A 10478-nucleotide genomic window follows, 5' to 3' on the forward strand; every position below is an offset into this window, starting at 1 on the left:
TGTATGTTTGTCTAGCACCTGAATTAATGGGGCCACATTCTTGATTTGGTCCTTAGGCACTACAAGAAAGAGGCAGATTTATTTGTATCATCATAGCACCTAGAAACCCTAGTCATGGAGCATAACACAATTGAGCTAAGCTCTGGAGAAAAAAGGCACAAAAAGATGGTCTGTCCCCAAAAACAGTACAACCAAAATAGTAATATGGAAAAGAAGCTGATGCAGTAGCCTGAAATTAATGAGAAGAGTTACAAGATAGCTTAAGGTGTCCCAAGTGAGAGGAGCCTAAAGGAAGCTGAAATGTGGGTAGCAGGCAGATATGTGGCAATGCAGCTTTTATAGTTTCCATATACAATTCTTTTGTCCTTACTAGTTGGATTTTTGGATTGTGGCATGGCATGAATATTAATATATTCATTGCAATGATGCCTGAAAGGTATCCCTGCCTTTGTTACGGCTGGCTAAAAATGTTTTGTCTTACTTGCTGTCCCTTCCTAAAAATAATAGGATGTATAGATATGCATCCTTATGTTCCTACAAAAGAATATTCTATGATAATTCAGCATGGGTGTAATCCATACTATGACTTCAGACTTGGGCTAGACTGACCCAACTTACCTTCATCAGCCAAGTTTAGGTCATAGTTTTGTCTACAAGACTTCACAGATTTCTGAAATGTAGGAAGACTTTCTATAAACCAACTATAGCACTGATTGAAAGACTGGGGAAGTCAAAGGAAATATTCCCATTCATATCAGTGGATTTAGGATAAAACTTGAATCCCAGTGTAGTGGTAGAACTTCAGATTGCAGAGCAATAAAGACTATGGTTTCAATAGCACTTTAATTGCTAGGATTAAATTTATAAAACTTTCAGAAGCAGAAAATTTAATAAATCGTATCCCACAGATTAATTAATAAACCATTTCAAATAGTTATTCAGTTTTGGCATTACAACCTCTCATCATTTCTGGTAACATGTACTTGACCCCAGTTGTTTTTCTTCTCATCCCAATATTAATTCTTGCTAACGAAATTCAGTCATCCACTATATGTCTAATGAGAAATAGTACCTGTTAGTTTAAATGGATGACAATTTCATTAATGTTCCAGCAGAACATTCTGCCCCCCTCACTTTCTGTTGAGAGATGAGTTAGTAGTACTTGGATAGAAGTAGTACAGATTTATTTTGTCATTCATTCTGTAGCTTTACCAGCTCTGAGCTCAGAAGCTAATCTAAAAACATAAATGTAAGCTCCTTTTGGTAAAATATTTAAATACTTATGTGGGGGTCTAAGAAAGCACTGTTCCATTGTATCATGTGGACTCCTGGTGCTACTGTTTACAGCCTCTGGCCGTTGAAACAAGGAATTTGTTAGAGACGAGGGATGATCAGGGATCTAGAAGTTGCTTGGCCCTGCTGTGAGGGTAGGGGACTGGATTTGATGATCTCTCGAGTTCCTTTCTAGTTCTAGTGTTCTATGACTAAATGAACAGGAAACCAGCTATTGGGTTCCTGACTCTTAAAGGTCCATTAAGACCAGGGAGACCCAGAGCTGGTGGAGGAGACTTTGGGAGAGGTTACTCTGCATGGACCAAACAGAGGTCAGGGCCTGGAGTGTACTAGTATGACCTTGCCATAGCAGCCAGATAGAGCCAAGAAGGACTACACTTCAAGGCCTAGTATGGGGTCTGCAGAGAACCCTGCAGCAAGGGATGAGTCTGATGGAGCCAAGCAGAAGGTTGATGGATAACAGAGGCTTGTGAGATGCTGCTGCTGGGAAGAGTGAGAGGACTGTTTGCTGTGTATGAGGGGCTCCTGAGACTGAGGCAAAAAGACCTAAGCATGAAGGGGCATAAGGGAAGGACTATTTGTGAAGCAGTTGCTTATATTCATGCCTGTGTCTAATAAACCAAATGATAAAAAGGATGTTGCTTAAACACATGTGGATGTGCATGCACATTCAAAAAGGAGGAAACTGAGGCAGCAGACATATGCCCTAACTGGATAAGAAAAACCTAGAATGAGGGTCAAACCCTTATTACAAATCAAGTCCTAGAAAACAGTGTTAATATAGTTAATTTTCTGTCCAGTTCTACCAGTCATTCTATTCAAACAGCCTCCTAGAACAACAGCAATAATTGACTAGCCCCACTTGCCAAATAAATGGTGGGCAATAATTTTCAGAGGGATCACTCCAAGAAATTGGTAAGTGGAGGAGATGAAGGTCTGGGATGGAGTTTGGATACAGGAGGGCACGCAGGGCTAGGTTGGGATGCAGGAGAGAGTGCAGAATTTAGGAGGTAATTTGGGCACAGGATGGGATTGGTGTGTGGGTGCCAGGTGCAGACTCTGGCTGGGAGGTGTTTACTATAGGTGCCACTCAGCTGGCAGCTCAGGCAGGTTGCCTGCCTGCTGTGTTTCCACAGGCTGCTGAAAGTGGGCAGCTGCTGGGGCAAGCATGTCTTCACATGCCCCAGTGGATCTCTGCTTGCTGCCCATGCCTGCAATCCCTGCCACTGCAGCTCCTATTGTTCAGTTGGAGGCAGACCGTGGAGTCCCACTGTGCCTGTCTCCTCAAGGGGTGCACAGCCAAAGACATGCTTGATCTAGCAGCCAGCCACTTCCAGTAGTGCATGGGACTGTTCATGAAGCCTGGCTTCATAGGTCACGTTCTCTAAACCTTTAATCATTCTTGTCGCTCTTCTCTGTACCCTTTCCAATTTCTCCACATCTTTCTTGAAATGTGGCGCCCAGAACTGGACACAGTACTCCAGCTGAGGTCTAACTAGTGCAGAGTAGAGCAGCAGAATGACTTCACGAGTTTTGCTTACAACACACCTGTTGATACAACCTAGAATCATATTTGCTTTTTTTGCAACAGCATCACACTGTTGACTCATATTCAACTTGTGGTCCACTATGACCCCTAGATCCCTTTCCGCCATGCTCCTTCCTAGACAGTCGCTTCCCATCTTGTATGTATGGAACTGATTGTTCCTTCCTAAGTGGAGCACTTTGCATTTCTCTTTATTAAGCCTCATCCTGTTTACCTCTGACCATTTCTCTAACTTGCTAAGGTCATTTTGAATTATGTCCCTATCCTCCAAAGAATTTGCAACCCCACCCAGTTTGATATCATCTGCAAACTTAATAAGCGTACTCTCTATCCCAATATCTACATCATTGATGAAGATATTGAACAGTACGGGTCCCAAAACAGACCCTTGAGGAACTCCACTTGTTATCCCTTTCCAGCAGGATTTAGAACCGTTAACAACAACTCTCTGACTATGGTTATCCAGCCAATTATGCACCCACCTTATCGTGGCCCTATCTAAGTTATATTTGCCTAGTTTATCAATAAGAATATCATGCGAGACCGTATCAAATGCCTTACTAAAGTCTAGGTATATGACATCCACCGCTTCTCCCTTATCCACAAGGCTCGTTATCCTATCAAAGAAAGCTATCAGATTAGTTTGGCATGACTTTTTCTTCACAAACCCATGCTGGCTATTCCCTATCACTTTATTACCTTCCAAGTGTTTGCATATGATTTCCTTAATTACCTGCTCCATTATCTTCCCTGGGACAGACAAACTGACCGGTCTGTAGTTTCCTGGGTTGTTCTTATTCCCCTTTTTATAGATGGGCACAATATTTGCCCTTTTCCAGTCTTCTGGAATCTCCCCTGTCTGCCATGATTTTTCAAAGATCATAGCTAAAGGCTCAGATACCTCCTCTATCAGCTCCTTGAGTATCCTGGCATGCATTTCATCAGGACCTGGTGACTTGCTGACATCTAACTTTCCTAAGTGATTTTTAACTTGTTCTTTGTGTATCCTATCTTCTAAACTTACCCTCTCTCTGCTTGTATTCACTACGTTAGGCACACCTCCAGACTTCTCGGTAAAGACCGAAACAAAGAAGTCATTGAGCATCTCTGCCATTTCCAAGTTTCCTGTTACTGCTTTTCCCTCCTCACTAAGCAGTGGGCCTACCCTGTCCTTGGTCTTCCTCTTGCTTTCTAGTTTGATCTCATTTTGTGCCTTTGCCTTTCTAATCTTGACCCTGCATTCCCGTGTTGCTTGCCTATATTCATCCTTTGTTATTTGTCCTAGTTTCCATTTTTTATATGACTCCTTTTTTATTTTGAGATCATGCAAGATCTCCTTGTTAAGCCAAGCTGGTCTTTTGCCATATTTTCTGTCTTTCCTACACAGCAGAATTGTTTGCTTTTGGGCCCTTAACAACATCCCTTTGAAATACTTCCAACTCTCCTCAGTTGTTTTTCCCTTCAGTCTTGCTTCCCATGGGACCTTACCTACAAGTTCTCTGAGCTTATCAAAATCTGCCTTCCTGAAATATGAAGTGGTTCCAGGCAGCCCCAGAAGGGGTGGGGCCTCAGGTAGAAGGGGTGGGCCCAGGACACTTCCATGCTTCCCCGCCCACAGCCCCTGATTGGTCTGAGGGTAGGGGAGTGTGTGAAGTCTCCTCCCCCCCCTCCTGGGGGGGCAATCACCAGCTGTTCTGAACAGCCCCTGGTTAATCAGGGCCTTGGGGTAGAGAAGCATGTGAAGTCTGCCCCTGCCTGACAAGGGAGTGCCGTGCTGAATCACCCACCAGCTGCGCAGCAGCTGGGGGTGACTAAGTGCCACACCCCTTCCAGGGCTGGGGAAGACTTCATGCACTCACCCTGCCCCCTTGCCAATCAGGGTTTAGGGATGAGGGAAGCACATGAAGTCTTCTCCCACACTGCCCCTGACCTGCAAGGAGTTCATGGCACTTAGAAGCACTGCATGCTCCTTGCAGGACAGGGGCAGTGTGGGAGGAGTCTTCAAATCCCCCCCCCCCCCCCCCCAGGCCATGATTGGGCTGGAGGAGCATGAAGTCTCTCTGACATGTGGCAGTCAGCTGTGGCAATTGACTCTTAAGTCCATGTGCTCCCTTCTCCCTTGGCCCTGGTTGGCTTGGGGGTTGTGAGCGGCAGGACCTCCATGGGCCAGATCATCCTGCTTGACAGGTCAGATACGGCCTGCGAAGGCCCTTTTGCTCACCCCTGCTTTACAGGCACAGCCTGACCGCATCTTGAAATAATTGTTTTCTCATGGAGACTCCATAAACATGATTTCTTAGGAAAAAATAGCAGTAACTACCAGTTTGTAGCTTTTAAAAAATGTATGCAAATATGCTTCCCAGGGGTTCTCACAACATACTACCATGCATTAAACAAATGTAGATTTGCACTAGGTCTTTGCAGGCAGTTGTTCTTAATTCCTTATCATATTATTCAGCACAGCTTGAGAAAATGTTCTCTGAGGTATCTTTTCTAAAGCAAAGGGCTGCAGATTTTATTTTCCTTGAGCCTTAAACAACATACATTGCTTGTTATTAGCAGTAGACTGGTTTCGTATGGCACCTTTATTCTCCCAGTCTCTCTTTTCCACAGATCCTAGCAAGTCTTTTCACTTCTCTATGTCAGGAGCATAGGTAATGTAACACTTTTTAAAGGTTCCAGGGGCAGTCCAGGCCAGTCAGTCTGAATTATCCATTTTTATAGATTAACACAATTTGTTGGGGGAAACTCAACATGGCTCTTGTAAAGGGAAATTATTCTTCACCAATCTGTTAGAATTGTTTGAGGGAACCATTGACAAATATGTGCACAAGGGTGAGCTAGTGCTATTATGTACTTGAACTTTCAGAAAACCTTTCACAGTGTTCCTCCTGAAATGGTCTTAAGCACAATAAGCAATCAAGGGATAAGAGGGGATGTTATCACATGGATCAGTAACTGCCTAAAATAGGAAACAAAGGGGAGGAATAAATGTTCAATCCTCACAATAGAAAGAGGTAACTAATGGCGTTCTGTTGGGATCTGTACTGGGACAAGTGCAGTTCAACATAGAGCCATAGATTTGTGGCCCTGAAAGAGACCTCAATAGATCATCCACTCCAGTTCCTGCACTCAAGGCAGGACTATGAAATAACTAGGCCATTCCTGAGCGGTGTTTGTTCTTAACCTCCAGTGACAGAAATTCTACAGCCTCTGAAAGCAATTTGTTTTAGTACTTAACCACCCTGACATTTAGGAAGTTTTTCTTAATGTCCAACCTAAACCTACCCTGCTGCAATGTAAACTCATTGCTTCTTCTCTTGGTCTCACAGATTAAGAAATTTTTCACCCTCCTCTTTGTAATAACAGTTTTCAAGTACAGAAAAAGCTATCATGTCCCATCTCAGTCTTCCTTTCTCCAGACTAAACACACACAATATTTTCAATCTTTCCTCATAGGTCATACTTTCTAGACCTTTAATAACTTTTGTTGCTGTCCTGTGGACTTTCTCCACATCTTTCCTGAAATATGGTATCAAGAACTGGACACAGTACTCAAGCTTAGGCCTTATCTCTAGAGTGGCTTGCTTACAATACTGCTGCTGCATTTTTTGGGGGGGAGGAGGGAGCAACCGTGTTGCACTGTTGGCTCATTTACCTCGTGATCCACTGTAACCTCCAGATCCCTTTCCTCAGTATTCCTCCTTAGGCAATCATTTCCCATTTTGTATCTTTACAGCTAAATGTTCCTTCCTAAGTAGAACAGTTTGCATTTGTTCACATTGAAGTTCATCCTATTTTTGTCAGATCACTTCTCCAGTTTGTCCAGATCACTTTTACATTTTAATCCTATACTCCAAAGAACTTGAAACCCCTCTCATCTTGGTATAATCTGCAAAGCTTGTAAGGGTGCTTTCTCTGCCATTATCTAAATATTTGACAATGAAATTGAACAAAATCAGAACCAGGACAGATCCATGTGGGATTTGACTTCATTTGCTTCTCCAGTTTCACTGTGAGCCACTGATAATGAACCTCTGGGAATGGTTTTCCAATCAAGTATGCACCCAAATTATAGTAGCTCCATCAAGGCACTATTCCCTAGTTTGTTTGAGAAGGTCATTGAAGATAGTACAAAAAACATACTGAAATCAATATATGCCACATCTACCACTTTTTCCCCCATCCACAAGGCTTATCAGCCTATCAAAGATATTTGGTTGGCTTAACATGATTTGTTCTTGAAAAATTCCTGCTGACTGTTGCTTATTATCGATCCTAACCTATTATCTTCTAGGTCTTTGCAAATTGCTTGACTCCATTACCATTCAGGATACTAAAGTTAAGCTGACTGATTGTAATTGCCCAGATTCTCCTTACTGCCCTTTTTATAGATTTGCCCTCTTCTGTTTCTATGGAATCTCCCATATGTTTTTCAAGATAATTGCTAATTACAGTAAAACTCCAATTGTCCAGCATCCAGTGGTCCGGCACTCCCAATAGTCCGGCACCAACTGGAACCCGGAAATGCTCCAGCCAGCTGGACAATTGGAGCTGCTCTGTGCTGCTTCCCCAAGGCCACTGATGAAAATGACCAGTGGCAGTCTTGGGGAAGCTGGGGGCAGAGCAGCTGGGGTGCTGCTGGGTTGGTCCCACAGCACCGTTCAGGTGAGGGGCAGCGCTGAGGGGCCAACCCAGCAGCACCCCAGATGCTCTGTCCTGCTGCTTCCCCAAGTTGCCGCTGCCGCTTGCAGCCCCAGCTGGCCTGTTGCTGGCAGCTGCGCGGGGCTTCCCCCACCAACCCTGTCCACAGACCCTTCATAGCCCCCCTTCCGGAGTACCTCCTGATAATCCAGCACCTCCTCCACCCCCCGGGTCCCAAAGGTGCTGGATTATCAGAAGTTTACTGAAACAAAATACAGGATTATGTTTACTGTACTCAGATATCTCTTCAGTGAGCAACTTGAGGATTCTAGGATATTTCAGCAGACCCTGTGTCTAAGGTATATGTCTAATTTTTAACTTGTTCTCTTTTTCCCCCTCCCCACTTTCCCTCAGATCCTACCTCATTTTCACTAGAATTCATTGTTAGATGTCATATCACTACTAACCTTTTTGGTTGGTACAAACAAACAAACAAAAATTCAGAACTTTTGCATTCAACTTTTTCTGTTGTCTTCCCTTGGTTGTCTTCCTGCTTTTAATGCCTTTTTTGTTGAACATTTTCTTAACCTTTTTCCACTAGTTAGTTTAATCCTTGGCCTTTCTAATTTTGTCAATACATGCTTATATCTATATAACTTGTATCTGCATATTTTTGTTAGTGTCTATAAGTATGTCTACACTACAGGACAAAGTCAAGTTAATATACACAACTTCAGCTACGTTAATGCATAGCTGAAATTGAAGTATCTTATCTTGGCTTTCAGCGCTGTCTTGACAGCAGGAAGTTGAAGGGAGAACGTTCTTCCTTCAACTTCCCTTACTCCTCATGAAAGCAAGGCTACTGGCATTGCCCTAGTGAAAGGGCAGGCAGCAATGCACACACCCTAAAATCAGAAATGTATCTTCACATGTAGAAATACTCAAATATTATTGTTCAGAGACTCAAAGACCGACATTTTCAGTGGCTTGATAAAATGAAAGTGCTGTTTATAGAGTTACCCTGGTGTTAGAAGATAATCTTTCTTTATCTCCTCTTTTTTTGATTTTTGCTATGATAATATCATTTGCACTTTCATGACATACTGATTCTATTATCAAAGTATAAGTAATCTGCAGTTTGGTAACCTTTTTTCCAAACCTTAATATAAGTATTAGTATTTATAACCACTTACTCTAGCATTAGTCTGGTCTCATTCAATGGTATTGAATTTGTATCATTGGGAGGGATTTCTCATAATCAAATGGAGTTAGAGACCAAAAATAATTGCACCATAATGCAGAATAATGTGCAGTGAAATTGCATTGTTCATTATTTTGTTTAGTATTTGTATTTCCCTGGTGACTGAGGACCGAACTAGGAGTCAAGCCCAATTATGCTAGGGTGGTACAAAGACATATGATATACCATGTCACAACATCACATGTCTATGGAATGTTATCAGTCTTTTCCCTCCTCAAACTTACTAAGGGCACGTCTTCTCTCACCACGCCAGAGATCAATGTTCTTGTGTTCAAACTAGCAGATCTAGTTTCGACCCATTCATTGAATGCTGAGGGCAGCTCCAGTTGGTGTCTATACTCCAGTTATGAGGAGTAAGAAGTTATGAGGAGTAAGAGAAGCAGACAGGAGTGGTTGCTCCCATTGGCCTTCCACAGTGGGGATGGTGCCAAGTTCCACTTGAGGTAAGCCAACTACAGCAACGTATTCTACATAGATGGAGTTGTGTACCTTAAGCCAACTTTCCAGGTCTGGTGTAGACCCGGCATAAGAGACTGTAATAGTCTTTCCTCTTTTTTTTTTTTTCTATTTATCAAGGCCACTGGCAAAGAGAGGAACTTCTGCAATGACTATTTTTTTCCTGTTTCTTCTCTACTAGTCTATTCACTGCCTGCGAATTAGTAATGCTAAGTAGAGTTACATCTGGATGCAAAAAACAAAAGGTCTCCTAAGAGGAACATGTAAATTTAACCTGAAGATCTGCAGGGTGACTAACACCAGTGCAACAGTGGCAAATTAGATTTGAATTGTTGCCCCTTAGCCAAATTGGATGATTTGGGGCCTTACCGGTTTGCTAGAGAAATCAATGATATGGAGCGAAGTGTAGTATAACTTGTATTAATAGCAATAAGGCAATGTCTTAGAGATGGCCACAATGGCGCACAGATAACCCTCAATTCTGTCACTATCTCACTAGCATTCCAGGACCACTCTCTGTCCCTCTTGTTCTTCAACTACCTTTTGAACATTAATTCTGTTCCTTTTTCAAACCCAAGCCCCTGTGTAATGTTCTATGTGGTTGTATTTTAATCATATCATTGTTTCAACTGCTGTTATATAATTACAACAAATCTTCTGTAAAGTGTGCCATATATGGTATCCATCATGATTTGTTTAATGTGATTATTTTATTTGTATTCATGCATCATTTTTGTATGTGAAATTATGACTATTGACTCTCTCTGTATTTCAAATGTTTGTTCCTGTGGTAATATTAACAGGGTTATTGCATCTAATCTGGCCAGCACACTGGAGTATTCAAGTTGACTTATCAGTGAACACAATGGACTATGGAAGAAGCGTATCTACACCTAATAGACTTTCATGTCTTCATGAAAGTCTATGAATAATGGTTCCCTAACTCATCAAAGCACACAAGGGCATGTGACAAGATCATATGACCCTAAACTACATGATGTGCCTGTATTTTTTTTTATGCTGATGGCATTGTCTGGGACAATGGGAATTCTCAGTTGTGACCCACTGAAGCACAGTGACATCCTGGGATATAATTAGTTCACAGCCTCTGCAAAAGCGACACTTCTGGCATTCTAACCTAACAACACCATGCAACAAAGACACTTAGTTGATTTTTCTTTTTTAATGTTTAGCAAAGCACACATGCTTTAGAGTTTCAGTGAAATTACCTTTTATTTCAACTTTCACTGTTATCTAGGCAAACACGCAACATGTACT

This window comes from Pelodiscus sinensis, chromosome 4, assembly GCF_052426305.1.
Source record: "Pelodiscus sinensis isolate ZL-2025 chromosome 4, ASM5242630v1, whole genome shotgun sequence".
Taxonomy (NCBI): Eukaryota; Metazoa; Chordata; order Testudines; family Trionychidae; genus Pelodiscus; species Pelodiscus sinensis.